The sequence below is a fragment of the Balaenoptera acutorostrata genome, chromosome 18 (assembly GCF_949987535.1).
Source record: "Balaenoptera acutorostrata chromosome 18, mBalAcu1.1, whole genome shotgun sequence".
Lineage (NCBI taxonomy): Eukaryota > Metazoa > Chordata > Mammalia > Artiodactyla > Balaenopteridae > Balaenoptera > Balaenoptera acutorostrata.
The window spans coordinates 73,689,424-73,707,136 of record NC_080081.1 but is presented as its reverse complement, the minus strand read 5'-3'; the positions used below and the strand labels follow the sequence as shown (position 1 = coordinate 73,707,136).

At 42.5% G+C, this 17,713-nt stretch overlaps 1 non-coding gene across 1 annotated transcript; it reads right to left on the bottom strand.

The window, feature by feature from the left end:
- Positions 1–5,430: 5,430 nt before the first annotated feature.
- On the bottom strand, positions 5,431–5,504 carry TRNAN-GUU (transfer RNA asparagine (anticodon GUU)). Its single transcript has one exon. It is a non-coding gene; the product is annotated as a tRNA-Asn (tRNA).
- Positions 5,505–17,713: the final 12,209 nt, after the last annotated feature.

Sequence of the window (17,713 nt, the reverse complement as noted above, 5' to 3'; positions counted from 1 at the left end):
AGGGGAGGAAGGGGAGGCAGGGGAGGAAGGGGAGGCAGGGGAGGAAGGGGAGGCAGGGGAGGCAGGGGAGGAACGGCGGAATCGAGCTGGCAGATTAGAGGGAGCATCCCAAAGGGGTGACCTTAAACTAATGACCTTTTCTGAGCCGTTTCCAGAGGCATCTCCTCCTGTGGGCGCTCCTGCCGCAGGTAAAGAGCCCCATACAGTTGGTGGTTCTGAAACAGGCCTGTTCAGTGAGCTTATCTGTGACTGTCTTTCTGGCCCTGCTTTGCTTTTCACCTCCAGGAGCTCCTCACCCCTTTCTCCCCACCCGTGTTCCCTCAGGAAGCCACAGAAGAGGCAAAGGTGGCTGACAGGCACTACAGGATGCTTCTGAGTAAAGCAGACCCACAAAAGGCGCTTATTAACTTCTGCAAGACAGCAAAGTGCCAAAGCGACGATAAATCTGGTACTGGAGAAGTTTAATCAGGAGATTAAATGTAACCACAGAAGCAAGAGGTCATCAGGAGAAAAGGAGCTCCTATGAAATACTTCAAATCTCAAAATGAAAATGCATTTTCTGTTTAGTTATTGCAGGCACTTAATAGCTTGATCAAGCACCCTTCTTGCCAGCTTTCTCGTTACTATAACCTTCCCACTGAGTTTGGAGGCAGAGATGATATAAATATGCTGAGAAGTTCAAGTGTGTCTACCACTCACCTGATATTTAAAACTCCCCCAGCCCCAAGGCAACGTAAACGGGGCCTGTTCAGCAGGATGTCAAGATGTTTGTGTTGTAAACTGGAGTCCCACTGATATGGACCTTGTGGTTACTGTAAAGCATCCCTGTGCTTGGTAATTAATAGGGAAATTCAATATTTAAAACTTCAGTTCTATATTTAGTTCTTATCCATCGCAGATTTTCACCTCTGTAGTAGTAGTATAGTGAATTCCAATTATCAAGCCAGCCTATGTTCTTATACAAGTGAATATATTGGATAATTAAGTATAAATAAACTATCATTATGCTCACACATGCATATAATAATCTAAGATCTACTTCGCAGTTTATTACTAAGGTAGTTGAAGATCTCCTTATTTTAAGGTGTATTTGATTTACTTGTTCAGGAATAACTAGTTTGAGTCATCTTTGACAGACAATAATTTTTGGTTTGTTTTTACTAAAAAAAAAAAAAAAAGGCTCAATTCCTATGAGGGGGTGACTAAAATATGATAGTTTGCTGGGTGTCATTAAAGTAACTCCCAAGGAAAGAAATACAAATTGGTATCTGGTGATGGTGTAAATCCCTATAGAAGGGACCCTGGAAGGATCACTATATTCAAGCCCTTCACAGCTAGTACCTCCAGTAGCTCCAGACTGTAACAATAAAGCATTAAATGTTAAAACCTCCAGGCAGTTTTTTTAGTCTCAAGTCCTTTATTACTAATTTTACATATGTAATTAATTGCTCAGCAAAAAAAAAAAAAGAAAAGAAAAGAAAAGAAATTGGCTACTGGCTTCTCTTTGCGACTTGTCAATACTATTAGACTCTTCTAGTTCTTTGTGTTACCTTAAAATCTTCAGTTTAGTAATTTTTCCATACCTAAACACTTTGGATTTGACATGCTTTATGACCTTTATCAATAATTAGAATACAAATCCAATAAATAAAATACAAAGCCGGGCCTTCAAAATCTGGGGGCCAAGAACTCTACACCAGAGGCTCTGTGACTCTCTTGGACACTGTAAATAAGATTTTCTCTGTGAATGTGTACATTCTGGGGAGAGGGTCCTTAGCTTCCCATTCACATTTTCATAGGGCTCTGTGGACCCCTAAGTAGTCTCTTGGGAAGTTTATCTTAAATAAATGAAGTTTAACTTAAAATGAAGATTGTTTCTGAGACTAGGTTCTAGATGAACTCCATGGTGGAGAACAGGCCACAAGTTAGGAAAGCTAAGAGTATGGACAATTTATAATTTTTCTAATTTCAAGGTTTCTTTAAGACCCCTCCAAAGTCCCACATCAAGCAATGGTATCACCATTTTCTGGGTCTCCCAGGCTCTAAATGCGGGCTTCACCCTCAAACTTCCCTCCTGTTTCAATCCCTAAATCTTGACCAGGCTTCCCTTGAATTAATCCATGGCTCCTTTCCTTTACCCATCTTAGCCCAGAGCGTCACTGCGTCTCCTTTGAAATATAATTGCATCTAAACTGTCTTCTGCTCTCTTATTTCTTATTGACATTGTTGCCAACCCAACCACCTAAAATAGATTTCATTCTGTCCTGAAACAGAAACCTTTAATAGTGACTCTCTTACTCTACAGGGTAAAGTGCAGCCTCTTCTCTCTCCCTTTTTTTTTTTTTTTAACTTTTTATTTTATATTGGAGTAGAGCCGATTCACAATGTTGTGATAGTCTCAGGTGCACAGCAAAGCGACTCAGCCATACATATACATGTATCCATTCTCCCCCAGACTCCCCTCCCATCCAGGCTGCCACATAATATTGAGCAGAGTTCCCTGTGCTATACAGTAGGTCCTTGTTGGTTATCCTTTTTAAATATAGCAGTGTGTACATGTCACTCCCAAACTCCGTAACTATCCCTTCCCTCCACCCTTCCCCCCGGTAACCGTATGTTCATTCTCTAAGTCTGTGAGTTCATTTCTGTTTTGTAAATACATTCATTTGTATCATTTCTTTTAGATTCTGCATATAAGCGATATTATACGATATTTCTCTTCCTCTGACTTACTTCACTCAGTATGACAGTCTCTAGGTCCATCCATGTTACTGCAAATGGCATTATTTCATTCTTCTTTATGACTAATATTCCACTGTATATATGTGCCACATCTTCTTTACTCATTCCTCTGTCAATGGACACTTAGGTTGCTTCCATGTCTTGGCTATTGCAAACAGTGCTGCAATGAACGTTGGGGTGCATGTATCCTTTTGGACCATGTTTTTTTCTGGGTACATGCCCAGGAGTGGGATTGCAGGGTCATATGGTAGCTCTGTTTTTAGTTTTTTAAGGAACCTCCATACTGTTCTTGGACAGCCTCTTCTCTTGGTCTTCAGGGCCCTTCCACAAGCTAAGAACGTTTTCACTGCTCACTATTTAAGTACACTTTGTCCATCACCCCCATCATGCCCTCATCTTGTCCTGAAATTTCCCCAGCCTTAGATACCCCTCCTCTGCCTCTGGCCTGTCCAGATCTTTCAGGGTCATTTCAAATCCTCCATGAAGACACCATCCAGCCCATCTAAGTTGACTTCCTCCTTCAAGGCCTGGGAACATTTTTCTGTGTTTCTCATGCTGACCCTTCATCATATGCATTTTTATCTGACTGTCGGTCTCTGTTAACCACATACACCGAGAAAGCAGGGATTGCTCTGGTCCTGAGCGTCTGCCATGGGACAGGCCTGTGCTGGATGAACGGAGACATGGTTCCTACTCTGAAGAGGTCATATTCCTGTGCAGGGGACAAGTAACTCCCTGGTTTCAGGGTACTGTGATGCATGCGTGGAGGATGGACCTCTAAATCAGATGGAGGCAGTGTCAGGGGAGGCTTCCTGAGGGGGTAGCTCCTCAGCAGATGTTACCCAGGTAAGCAGAATGGGGGAGGGGGGAGGGGCACATCGGGGTGTAGGGACAGGTGTCTGGCCGGAAAGGGGGTGTAAGTCAGCCTGGGCCATTCAAGGAACTCCTGGTAAGTGCTTATAACCTCTAAAAGGTCTCATGCGGAAACTGGGCAGGAGACACAGCTGCGGATCATGAAAGCCCTTGTGCGCTAAACTCAAGAATTTGAACTGTGTCCTGAAGGAAATCCTTTGGACCCTAAATTGATCATTAATAACAGAAAATGGTCTCTTCCCTCAAGGAGCTTATAACCTAGTGTAAACATACTCAGCTTCAAGGTGGAAGGACATGCTAAGTCCCCATCACTTCAGTAATAGCAAATATTACATCTTCTTCATCTTGAAATGTGAGACTCAATTTCAACAGTGTATAAATGATCTTATGACATAATTCCACTGCCACCCCCTCCCCGTTTCTCATTTCCACTGTAAGCTATCCTTTTTTTAAATTGAAGTATAGTTGATTTACAATGTTGTCTTAATTACTGCTGTACAGCAGTGATTCAGTTATACATATATATATATATATATATATTCTTTTTTTTATATGTTTTTAAAAATATTCTTTTCCATTATGGTTTATCATAGGATATTGAATATAGTTCTCTGTGTCACTGTAAGCTATCCTTAAGTGTAGGTGGCAAGTTTGGAATTTTGAGAAGCATGAGAAAGGCCCCTACCCAAGAATATTTTTTCGGGGTGGCTATCTGTCATTCTGTCTGGAATTCCACCATAAGTGCAATATTGTGTCTCCTTCCTGAGGGGTCCTAACGAGACAGTAGAGGATATTTTATTATCAACCATAATTTGATAAATAATTGTCAGCCAGCATTTGCCAAGGCATTCCCTAGGAGACACCCTAGTGAGACAGTCAACTATTCCTTCTTCTAGGTCTCAAAATTCTATCCCTGATAAGAACATCCCAGAGAAAAAGCACCTACCACATGACCTCAATCTTGGCAGAAATGAATTACATCTTCATGTTATCATATTATCATGTGGTTCTCCATCTTTATAGAAACTCGTATGTATACAGTGATATACATGTCAATTATTTCTCAATAAAATCAGAAAAAAAGAAAGTCATATGCAAATCATCTGCTTGAAAAATATTTGTGTCTTCTGTGAGACGAGTTGAAAATACGTCATTTGAGACCTTTTAACAGGAACCCATACAATTTCTGCTTGAGTTTAATTTCAGAAAAAAATCTGCCGGCAATCTAAAGAAAACGTTAAGGCCTGTGCCTAGATTCAAGTCCTTGATCCAAAAGCTGTAACACAGCTTAATTCAGCAAATAGTTTCTTGGTATAACTGTGCCTCCACACACTTTGACTTTGAGATGTCTCCTCTTGCATTTTTGCATCTGCATTTGCTCCTCAAATCCTTTTGGCCGCAGATATGGCAAAATTGAATAACTACATTTGCTTTTTGGTGGTATCAGATTTTCTGAGAGAAACCAATGGTATTTATTGATTCACCTGTCAATGGGCAATTGAGTGTTTTTTGTTTGTTTGTTTGTTTGTTTTTGCCATTACAATGTCTGCTGTTGATGAACAATGTTGGGCAGGTCTCCTGAAGCATATATGCACATTTCCCCCGGATATTCGGTAGGACTAGAATTAGCAATCCACGGGCTCCCAGTTCAGCAGCAGTGTCGCTCTTGGACTCACTGCGTTGGGCACCGAATACTCTTTAGAGGACGTTGTCTTCCTCTGTCCTAGAAACGTGGCAGTGTCGTACTCCTATTTGATTAAAAATCTCGGAGTTGTAGTTTTAAAATGAATCCCCGTACAGGAAAACAAGCCCTGTCGTCCCTGGGTGGGCTCGAACCACCAACCTTTCGGTTAACAGCCGAACGCGCTAACCGATTGCGCCACAGAGACCCGGCTGCGGAGGTGGCGCTGCGGTGTGTACAGATTTCCGCGGACGCGGCGGCTCTCTCGCCGCCCTGGGCGTAGCCGCGCTGGCACCTCGGAGGAGCGCGCCGAGGAGGCGGCGGGAGGAGCCGGGCTGCGGGCGGAGGCTCGGGCGGAGCCGCGGGGCTTGTCGGGGCCGGAGCGCGTCGCGCGGGCCCCGCCCCCGACGTGAGAGCCGGCCCCGCCCCCGGCTCCGGGGGCCCGTGGGGGACCCTCCCCGGGGGACCCTCTCCTGCCCCGTGCGCGCTGGAGCGGTTGTCCCGGGCGGCCGCGCGCAGTGACAGTGAGCGTGACGACGACCCGGCCGACTGGGTGCCCGGCCGCGGAAGCTGGAAGGGGTGAGGTGGCGCGTGCTCTCCTGCCGGACCGCACGCGCTCGAGCTGTGCGAGAAGCCCAGAGGGCTGTGCGGCCTGGAGGCTGGGGCCACATGCCGGAGCCCCCCAGCTTCAGGGCAGTGGTTCTCAGCCTTTGCGTGGTTGTGTTTTTGCCCCTCTCCCTCTCCTTTGGATATTTCCCCCCCTAATCACCAACCCCCACCATAAAATTTTGATACCATAGATACACCGCGTATGTGTGAATTTGCCCTTTGCACTTCTGTGCTTGGTGCATAGAAAGAATAAGATTTTTTCACCTCTAAGAGACAATTTTTGCCCCCTTGGCGAGGACAGGGCCAGCGTTGAGAATGCCTGGTTTGGGACATCAGAAGAGCCTTATGGAGGGAGTGGCAGTTAAGATATGCCTTTAAGTTTGAAATGGCCTCTGCAGGCTCTCCCCGCTCCGCGTTCCCTGACTTCTGCACTGAGGCCTTTGCGATCTGGGATGACCCGTCTGCCCAAAGGTGGGGAGTGGGAGCCTTAGCTTTGTGCCACACCCTTAGAACTTCCTGGCTTTCATTTTACTTTTGCGAAGCCAGATCTCTTGAGCTCCTTTGGGATCGCTCCCCTTGTCTTCTCCGCCCACAGAATAGGAAATTCACCCCAGCTCTCCACGTGCTAAATCCAGTCCGGTGTGTTTCCTGTTACCGTTCAATTTACCTGTGAGGGACCCTCCTCCAACTCCTACTTCTTCTCCTCCTTCCCTCACCCCTTCCTCTCCCCTTCCTCCTAGTTCTTTTCTCATCATTTTAACCGGTTGTGTTTTTTTTTAAGCGCACAGTTCAGTGGCATTAAGTACATTCACATTGCTGTGCAGCCGTCACCACCATCCATCTCCAAAACGTTTTCATCATCCCAAACTGAAACTCTGCACCCATTAAACATTACTTCCTCCTTTCCACATCCACCCCATCCCCCCGACCTGGCAACCACCATTCTACTTTCTGTCTCTATGAACTTGACTACTCTCGGGATCTCATGTAGTGAATTTGTACAGTACTTGTCCTATCTTGTTTCACTTAGCATGTCTTCAGAGTTCGTCCACATTGTTGCATGTGTCAGAATTTCATCCCTTTTGAAGGCTGAGTCATATTCCATTGTGTGTATGCACCACGTTTTCTTTACCCCTTTATCAGTTGATGGACACTTGGGTTGCTTCCACATTTTGGTAACTGTGAATAATGCTGCAGTGAATATGGATGTGTAAATATCTCTTTGAGACCTTACTCTCAGTTCTTTTGGGTACATATCCAGAAATACAACTGATGAATCATATGGTAATTCTGTTTTTAATTTTTCATACCATTTTCCACAGCAGCTGCACCGTTTCACGTTCCCACCAACAGTGCGCAAAGGTTTCTATTTCTCCACATCCTGCCAACACTTGCTATTTTCTTTCCCTCTTCCTTTCTTCCTTCTTTACTTCTGTCCTTCCTCCCTCCCTCCCTTCTCTTTCTCTCTTCTTTCCTTCCTTCCCTCTTCCTCCCTTCCTCCCTCCCTCCCTCCCCCTTCTTTCCTCCCTCCCTCCCTCCCTCCCCTTCTTCCTTCCTTCCTTCCTTCCTTCCTTCCTTCCTTCCTTCCTTCCTTCCTTCCTTCCTTCTTGTCTGTAATAGCCATCCTGATGCGTGTGAAGTGTTACCTCATTATGGTTTTGATTTGCATTTCCCTAGTGATTACTGATATTGAGCATATTTTTTGAATTTTCTTTTGGATCTGGGTTCTCCGACCCTTCTTCTACTTGCTTCCTCCTAGCAAGAGCCAGCTCTGCTTCACTGAGGAGAAAGCTGAGAGTGATGGAGGCCAGCTTCTGATAAAGCTCTTCTGAAAGAGCTAAGTGGAGCTGCAGAGTTGAGCCAGTGCCGTGCAAGGAGAGGGGATGAAGGAGGAATCTTCTGAGTAGGACTATCTAGAGATCCTGTTGTCAGGAGGTTCTTGCCCATCTGTGCTGGGCAACTTTTGGAGTCAGTTATGTTTAATCTGGTTCTATGGAGTTATTTATGCATGTGGTGCTTATGAGTGGCCAACAGGTGAAGAAGGAATTGATGACCTCCACCTTGGAATTACTGGAACAGATAAGGTTTTCCAAACTGCACCTTTAAAAGTTAGCTTAAACTTATACTAATTTAATGGAATTTTTCATTTGCATTTTCAGTTTCTTCTTAAGGATTGTGGGAAATTCTTTTTTTTTTTTTTTTTTGGCCACGTGGACTGCAGGATTTTAGTTCCCCAATCAAGGATCGAACCCGTGCCCCCTGCAGTGGAAGGGCAGAGTCCTAACCACTAGACTGCCAGGGAATTCCCAGGATTGTGGGAAATTCTAATTTAAGTGTTTAAATGATGACCTCTCTCTCTCTCTTTCTCTTTCTTCTTGTGATTCCTCGTAAAAACACAGTGATATCTTTCAGATGTATAAGAAATAGAACCTTATCTTTCTATCACTCCATTCAACTTCTGTTTTGATTTCCTGTTCTGCTGCTGCCCCAAACGCAATCTCTGTCAATTCAGGATTCCCTCTGTCCCCTTCCCTGGAGTTGTTTCCAAGTGCTGAAGCTTTGGAGGGTGGCCACTCATCTGGTCCTTGAGTCACATGTGCACACAGTTTGCTGAAGAGGTAGTTTTGCTCCTATTGCAGGTCCTATTCCTCTCCCCACTGAGAGAAAGGAATCTCTTGTGAAATTGGCTGTTGCATCCATCATTCCATAAAGTCATTCCTGGTGCAGTCTTCTCTACTTATGGGACCTGTTACGGACTGAATGTTCGTATCCCGTCAAAATTCACATGTTGAAATCTGTTCGCCAATGTGGTGGTGTTTGGAGGTGGGGCCTTTGGGAGGTATTTCGGTAGGGATGTCAAGGGCATGGGATTAGTGCCCTTTTAAGAAGAGGCTGGAGAGCTAGCTCCATCTCTTTCCTCCATATTAGGACAGAACATGAGGTCAGCAGTCTGCAACGCGCAAGAGGCACTCACCGAAGCCTGACCCTGCTGGCACCCTGATGTTGGACTTCCAGCCTCCAGAACTGTGCGAAATAAATTTCTGTTATCTATGAGTCACCCAGTTTATGGTACTTTGGTATAGTAGCCTGAGGTAAGACCCCAAACTTCCCTCTTCTCATCAACCCCACCTGGATGCCCCCATTTCTCCAGCCCCAGATCGTGAGGTATACAAGTGGTTGCAAAAAAGATTATTTTTTAATAAACTTATTTATTTATTATTTATTTATTTTTGGCTGCGTTGGGTCTTCGTTGCTGCTCGCGGGCTTTCTCTAGTTGCAGCGAGCGGGGGCTACTCTTCATTGCGGTGCGTGGGCTTCTCATTGTGGTGGCTTCTCTTGTTGCAGAGCACGGGCTCTAGGCGGGCAGGCTTCAGTAGTTGTGGCACACGGGCTCAGTTGCTCTGTGGCATGTGGGATCTTCCCGGACCAGGGCTCGAACCTCTGTCCCCTGCATTGGCAGGCAGATTCTTAATCACTGTGCCACCAGGAAAGTCCGGCTGTAAAATTTTAAGAGGCACCTGTGTGGAAGGGAGAAAAGGAAATAACCACTGAGTGTGCTTGAGTCCCAGCTGAAAGTCTAAGGGTGTCTTTTTCGTCATACTTGTTTGAAAATATTATCAGATTTTCTCTGTTAGGCTGAGCTCTGGGGTCTCTCTTGCTCCATATTCATGTGGGTACAATGCTTTTCTGAAGGGAAGATGGCATTAATGGGCCAATTATGTTTAAGTAATTATAGGTCCTTCTCAATTATAGGTCATTCCAGGAACTAGATGATTGTGTCCACTGAAATGACACCCTCAACTAGAAGCTCCGACTAAAATGTAGGCCCTCCAGGGACAGAGATTTTAGTCAGCTTTGCTCCCTGCTGAATCCCCAGCACCTACCACAGTGCTCAGCACATAGCAGGCACTCAGTAACTCCATGCTGAATAGATGAGTAAAGTAAAACAGAAACCATAAAGGAAACTGGGAAAAAATAAAATGTGATGGAAAAATTAAATTCCTAATATATAAAGTGCATTTATCAATTAATATGGAAAAATACCTCTTTACAACTCAACTAAAAAAAAATCAGACAAACAAAACCGGGGACATGAACAGAAGATTCCCAAAAGAAGAAATACCCACGACCACTATAATCATAAAAGTTTAACCTCACGAGTTATCAAAATCAAAATGAAATGAAGTAAAAAGTTTCCTCTTCTCAGATAGCAAAGAAGAAAAAGAGATACTACTAAAATTCTATCAATGGCATAGTTACAGGCCACTGTCACACAGGACTGATGAGGGTAAACTTGGCCTGTTATTTCTGGATAGCAGTTTGGTAACATGAACATTGAATGATGTTCATTCTAGAAATTCGACGTTAGAAATCTATTCTAAGAAAGGGACCAGGGATGTGGCCCAAGTTTTAAGTATATCATCACAGTATTATTTATAATACTGATAAATAGGAAACAACTTAAATATCCAGCAACAGGGGAAAATGATAAATTGTGGTATATTTAGAAAATAGAGTATTAAAATATAGACATCAAGAATAATATTTTAAAACATATGGTCAGGGTAAAAGTGTTAAGTAAAAAAAGGTAGGCTACAGAACACTATAATTCTAAAAATAGTATTTTCAGAAAATATTTGACAACAGGGTTATGATGAAATGTTAAGTTAACAGGTCAGATGGGGAACTGGGTCATCACGATAACTCCTAGCTGCATCTTCTTTCTGTGTGTCCCATGTTATTACGCACTTTATACATAACGTCTCATTTAAGCCCATAACAAGCCTGTGGGGCAGATACTATCAATATTACTCTTATTCTAATTTTGCAGGTGGGGGAATGGGAGCAGAGAGCGAGCATCTGTTCAGGTTACAGAGCTTGTGAGTGTAGGGCCGGGCTCCACACCTAGAGTCAGGCTCCAGCAGCTACGCTTGTAACCTTGACCCACACAGCCTCTCACATTGCATACATGGTATGAGCACAAATTGTGTGTGTGTGTGTGTGTGTGTGTACACATGAGTAGTGCTTATGGTTATCTCTGAGTGATTATAATTTTCTTCCTTCCCCCTTTCCACTAGTTTCTCAAGCATCTGCAGCAAGCTGTCTTTTAAGGGGCCAGCAATGAAAGGCAGCAGAAGCAGTTTCCCTAAATTGCAGATAGAGGGTGGTAGGTGGTTAGTCTCCGCCGATCTTCTCTGTCTGGGGGCAGAGGAGTGCCAGTTTGTGAGGTGGTAACTCAGGGCAGTCCCGTGTCTGCGCACATGGGTCTCTGTCAAGCATGGTATACCCGTCACGCTGGTCTCCCTTCTTCAACTCTTTTACCCGTCTGAGAAAAGGTGTCTGAGGGACACGGAGACCACTCCTGAGGGGAATTTTACAATGTGCGACTCTTCAGTAATAAATGTGCTTTCATTTAAGAACTGGTATCTGGGCTTCCCTGGTGGCGCAGTGGTTGGGAGTCCGCCTGCCATTGCAGGGGAGGCGGGTTCGAGCCCTGGTCCGGGAAGATCCCACGTGCCGCGGAGCAACTAAGCCCGTGCGCCACAACTACTGAGCCTGCGCTCTAGAGCCGGCGAGCCACAGCTGCTGGGCCCTTGAGCCACAACTGCTGAAGCCCACGCGCCTGGAGCCTGTGCTCCACAGCAAGAGAGGCCACCGCAGTGAGAGGCCCGCGCACCGCAATGAAGAGTAGCCCACACTTGCCTCAACTTGAGAAAGCCTCTGCACAGCAGCGAGGACCCAACACAGCCAAAAATAAATAAATAAAATAAATAAATTAAAAAAAAAAAGAACTGGTATCTGAGATTTTAGGTGACTTTTATTTTTTTTAAATTTATTTATTTATTTATTTAATTTTTGGTTGCGTTGGGTCTTCGTTGCTGCACACGGGTTTTCTCTAGTTGTGGCGAGCGGGGGCTACTCTTCGTTGCGGTGCGCGGATTCCTCGTTGCGGTGGCTTCTCTCGTTGCGGAGCAGGGGCTCTAGGTGCACAGGCTTCGGTAGTTGCAGCACACGGGCTCAGTAGCTGTAGCTCGCGGGCTCTAGAGCACAGGTTCAGTAGTTGTGGTGCACAGGCTTAGTTGCTCTGTGGCACGTGGGATCTTCCTGGGCCAGGGCTCGAACCTGTGTCCCCTGCATTGGCAGGTGGATTCTTAACCACTGAGCCACCAGGGAAACCCCATGATTGCGTTTTTGAAGAAAGAAGTTCTACAACTCTCCTTACATAATAGATGCTCAATAAAATTTTTGATGCTGTAGGCTGTTCTAGGTGCTCTGTTCTATTGCTGTAGCCCTCAATAACAAGGCTTACTTTCTGCTTTCTAATCTAAATATTGCTATATTTAAAAATCCTGTTTCTCAACTGAATCTTTTGTGAAGAATAATAGTTATTCTCGCTGGTGTGTTACAAAAGGCATGCTTCACCTTGGCCTCATTAGGACAAATGGTAGCGCCCCCTTTTACATTTAAGTCCAATTTTGCAATAAAAAATTGCTTATATGAGCATGGGGCTTATACAAAATAAAAATTGGATTTGTGTAATTTTCTGGAGACCAACAAACTAGAAATAATTCATTTATTCAGCAAATATTTACTGAATCATTACTCTGTTCCCCAAAGAAGACAGAACAATGTCCCCGGGGTAAGAAATGATTTCATAAACACAACCTAATAAGTGTAAACGTGAAATAAAGGGTTGATGTATTTGATTATATTTAAAATGTAGTAAAACTTATTAAACGAATAAGCAAAAAATAAATTTAAAAGACAAAACCATTGACTGAGTGAAGAATTTGCAATGCACGTAGCCAGCAAAGCCTTAGTATCCAGAATTCATAAAGAATGCCTACCAATTAGCAGAAGACAAACAACAAAACAGAAAAACAGGCAAAACATTAATGGAGAGGAAATCCATATTGTCAATAAACTCATGAGAAGACACTAAACTCTTCTAATAATCTGGGAAACATAGAATCATAATGAGATGTTATTTCACACCCAGCAGATTGGCAGAATTGAGGAAGCCTGACAAACTCAGTTGGTGTGGGTTGGAGCATTTGGCACTCACTTTCATCTGCTATGGATGGAAATCAGGACACGTGCCCTGGAGAACGATTTGTCAGTATCCTGGTGACATTGGAGAGACTCATTCCCTCCAATGCATGGGTTTCACCTTGAGATATACATAGACAAGTATATGTACGAGATGATTCGATCCAGTATTGTTCACAGTAGTAAAATATTTTATTTTTATTTAAATATTTTTATAAGTCCTAGGAGTACAGCATTACAGTTCAACATCTATGTACACTTCAGAGTGATAACAGGACAAGTCTAGTTACCATCATCGCCATGCACTTGGTCCCCTTCAACCATTTTCCCACCCCATAACCCCTTTCCCCCCTGGCAACCCCAGATCTGTTCTCTATCTATGAGTTTATTTTATTTTATTTCATTTGTTCATTTTTTTTTAGATTCTACATATGAGTGGAATCCACATATGAGAAATTATAAGGTATTTATCTTCTCTGACTTATTTCACTTAGTATTATGCCATCAAGGTCCATCTGTATTATCACAAATGGCAGGATTTCTTTTTTTTGGCCGAGTAGTATTCCACTGTATTGTGTATGTGTGTGTATGTGTGTGTGTGCGTGTGTGTATACACACATATATATGTATATATATATATATCAAATCTTCTTTATCCATTCGTCCATCAATGGACACTTAGGTTGTTTCCATAACTTGGCTATTGTGAATAATGCAGTAATGAACATAGGGGTGCATGTATCTTTTCAAATCAGTGTTTTTGTGTTCTTTGAATAAATACTCAGAAGTGGAATATCTGGATCACATGGTAGTTCTATTTTTATTTTTTTGAGAAATCTCCATAGTGTTTTCCATAGTGGCTGCACCAATTTACATTCCCACCAACAGTGCACGAGGATTCCCTTTTCTCCACATCCTCTCCAGCATTTGTTATTCCTTGCCTTTTTGATAACAGTTATTCTAACAGGTGTGAGGTGATATCTCACTGTGGTTTTGATTTACACTTCCCTGATAATTAGCGATGTTGAACATCTTTTCATGTGCCTGTTGGCCATCTGTATGCCTGCTTTGGAAAAATGTCTATTCAGACCCTCTGTCCATTTTTCAATTGGGTTGTTTGTTTTTTGTTGTTGTTGAGTTGTCATAATAGTGAAGCATTTGAAATGACTCAACTTCATCAAAAGGATGGTGGATAAATAAACATGGTAAAAAAATAAAATAAAATAAACATGGTATATTTAAACATTGCAATACTATATAGCAGTTCTAATAATGAATTGGGTCTTTATTTACCAGTGTGTATAAATTTTCAAATGTGATGTTGCACGAAGGATAGGTACAGTACGTTACCATTTCTATAAAAGTAGTCAATAGACAAAGCAATGCTATGTATTATTTATGGATACATGTACATGCGGTCATAATATGAAACATGCATAGGAATGATAAAAACCAAATGCAGGGAAGCAGATACCTCTGAAGAGGGAAACAGGAGAGTAGGGTCATGGAGACAGAAGGCTCTCCCATTGTCTGCCACCCTTTGTTCCTGGAAAAAAACTGAAGGAGGTGTAGTGAAATCTTAGGATTTGATAGTGTTCCAGGGTGGATACACAGATTTTTGTTATTTTTTTTTACTGTGGAAAAAAACACATAAAAAATTTACCATCTGAACCATTTCTAAGTATACAGTTCAGTAGTGTTAAGTATATTCGCATTGTTGTGTGAAGAGCTCCAGAACTTTTTCATCTTGCAAAACAGAAACTCTATAGACATTAAACAACAAGTCTTTATCCCCCGTCCTCCCAGCCCCTGGCAACCACCACTCTGCTTTCTGTTTATATGAGTTTGCTTCCGATTCTTCATATGAGTGGAATCATAACAGTATTTGTCCTTCTGTGACTGGCTTATTTCACTTAGCATAATGTCCTCAAGATTCATCCATGTTGTAGCATATGTCAGAATTTCCTTCTTTTTTAAGGCTGCGTTATATGTATATAATATGTATGTATGTATGTACATGTGAATATATATCTGTCTAGACCACATTTTCTTTATCCATTCATCTGTCAATGGATATTTGGGTCGCTTCCACCTCTTGGTCGTTGTGAATAATGCTGCAATGAATAATTTGCAATACGTGTGTAAATATCTCTTTGAGATCCTGCTTTGGATTCTTTTGGATATATACCCAGGAGTGGGATTGCTGGGTATACAGTAATTTTATTTTTAATTTTTTGTGGAAGCTCCGTACTGTTTTCCATAATGGCTCTGCCATTTTACATTCCCTCCAACAACGCACAAGGGTTCCAATTTCTTTACATCTCGGCAAATACTTGTTATCTTTTGTTCTTTTGATAGTGACCATCCTAATGAGTGTGAGGTAATACCTCACTGGGATTTTTATTTGCATTTCTCTGATAATTAATGATGTTGAGCATCTTTTCAGATGCATTTTGGCCATTTGTGTATCTCCTTGGGAGAACTGTCTCTTCAAGTCCTTTGCCCCCTTTTTAAATGTGTTACTTTTTTGGTTGTTGTTGTTGAGTTGTACGAGTTCCTTATAAATTCTGGATGTTAACCCTTTATCAGATATATGATTTGCAAATATTTTCTCCCGTTCTGTAGGTTGTTATTATTTTAACTGAGTTTTGTGTTTGAAATATTTCATAACAATATTTTAAAAGGCAGGCGAGAATTCCTTATCAAAACCACCGAAGACACAGTTGTTGCAGATATAATGCCTTATTCTAATTCTGTCTTTCTTTCTTGGGAGTTTCATGGTTGACTTGATCATACAAGTTGAGAGTTTGTATGAGTTTGTATGTAAATGGGAAGATTTAAAATACTATAAGATGTAAATTTTCTTAAAATTAATCCATACATCATTCAGTGCTATTCCAGGAGGATTTAGGGGAAATCTCTAAGTGTAGTATAATATATATACACGTACATATTTGTGTATTTGTACAAGAAGATCTTGAAAGAGACACACTAAACCATTTAATAGCTACATTTGGGGAGTGGGGATGCATCAAGGTTTCGACCGTTGCCAAGAGTCCAGGAAGGGCCATGATTTGTGCTGAGCATTGCTCTCTGGTAATGGAAGAGAGTTCCTCAGGCGAGTGGGTGAAACTGGCTTGATGCTGGATGCTGACGTCTCACTGGGGCCTGTTGCTCTAGCCCGGGTTTGCATTCTTTGGGAAACAATCTGCTACAAGGCTCTCTCATTTGGGGGAAGTGCAAGTTCCCAGACGTTTGCCTCTCTTGGTTGGGGCCTCTCGAGTTAAATGATAAAATTGAGGTGATGGTTTAAGTGATACATACGAGGAACGTGGCAGAAAATGCTGAGGGTTGAGAGCTTACTTTGGGTGGGGAGGAGGGAGGAGTGAAGAGGAGGAGTTCCGGGGACGAGAAGGAGATTGAGTGGGAGATACAACAGCGTGAGTGGGGAGGACCTGTGTGCTCAGTGGGCTGGGGCTTTATGTGGGGCTTACAAGGGATCCAACGAAGAGTCCCAAGCATGACAGTGAGCTAAAGAAAATAGCATTTTAACATCTTTCATTTTGCAGTGAATGGTTTACAGTTTCCAAGGCCTTTTAACATACATTTCTTATAACAGCCATGCGAAAGCAATGAGGCAAAAAAAAGTCAGTGCCCATTATGTGAATTTAACTGTAATGATAGAATGTAGGGCTCGCCTGCCAGTATTGTAATGGCCCAGTATTTTTTCAGACTGTATTTGGGGCACTAGCTTACAGGCAACAAAGCACAGTGGTTAAGGTTGTATCCTTGCTAGCAGGCTATTCAAATTCTATCACCACTCACTACCCTGGGCACCAGGGCATGTTTCTTTACTTCTCTGCCTTAGTTTTCTCATCTGTAAAATGGGGATGATGATAAAAAAAAACACCTAGACCTTAGAATTGTTATGAGAATTAAAAGAAATAGGCAAGTAAAACTCTCAGCAGAGTCCTGGCATCCAGTAAGCATCAATAAGTGTTTGCTCTTATTGTTACAATTACTTGAAGTGGTCCCATCTTATAGCATCTTCTGGACACTTTCTGACCAGGTAGCTCCTGTCTCCTAGTAACTGACAAACACTGCTGAGTCTTAATAAGCAGGTGTTTGATGCCTATGTTGTGACTGAATTTCCAAACCTCATTACTCGAGACACAATTCTCCTATTTGATTTTTTCCATTTATTTTTTTAACATCTTTATTGGAGTATAATTGCTTTACAGTGTTGTGTTAGTTTCTGCTGTATAACAAAGTGAATCAGCTATACATATACATATATCCCCATATCCCCTCCCTCTTGCATCTCCCTCCCACCCTCCCTATCCCACCCCTCTCAGTGGTCACATCCATTTATTTTTGTTACAGTAGTGCATGTGCGTGGCGACAGAGCAAATAATACAGAGCAGATTATAGTGGAAAGTAATGGTCTCCCACCTTTCCTTCCCCACCATGAATTCACAGCTCAGAGACAATGTTCTTTCTCCCTTTCTCCCTCCCTCCCTTTCTTTCTTTTTTTTTTTAAAAAACAGTTTCTTTATTCACCTCTGCTTCTGGTTACCCTGATAACTCAAGACTGTATATGTGTTATCACCTGTATTGACCTATTTAGAAGGCTTTGACTTTAACTTTTAACATTTCAATATGAAGATTTACTTTGCATTGCCCCAGTCCATCATCCTCTTCCCAGTATTAATGTTCATATTTGTGGTAGGCAGGCTTTTAAAATTTATAAGCACTCTT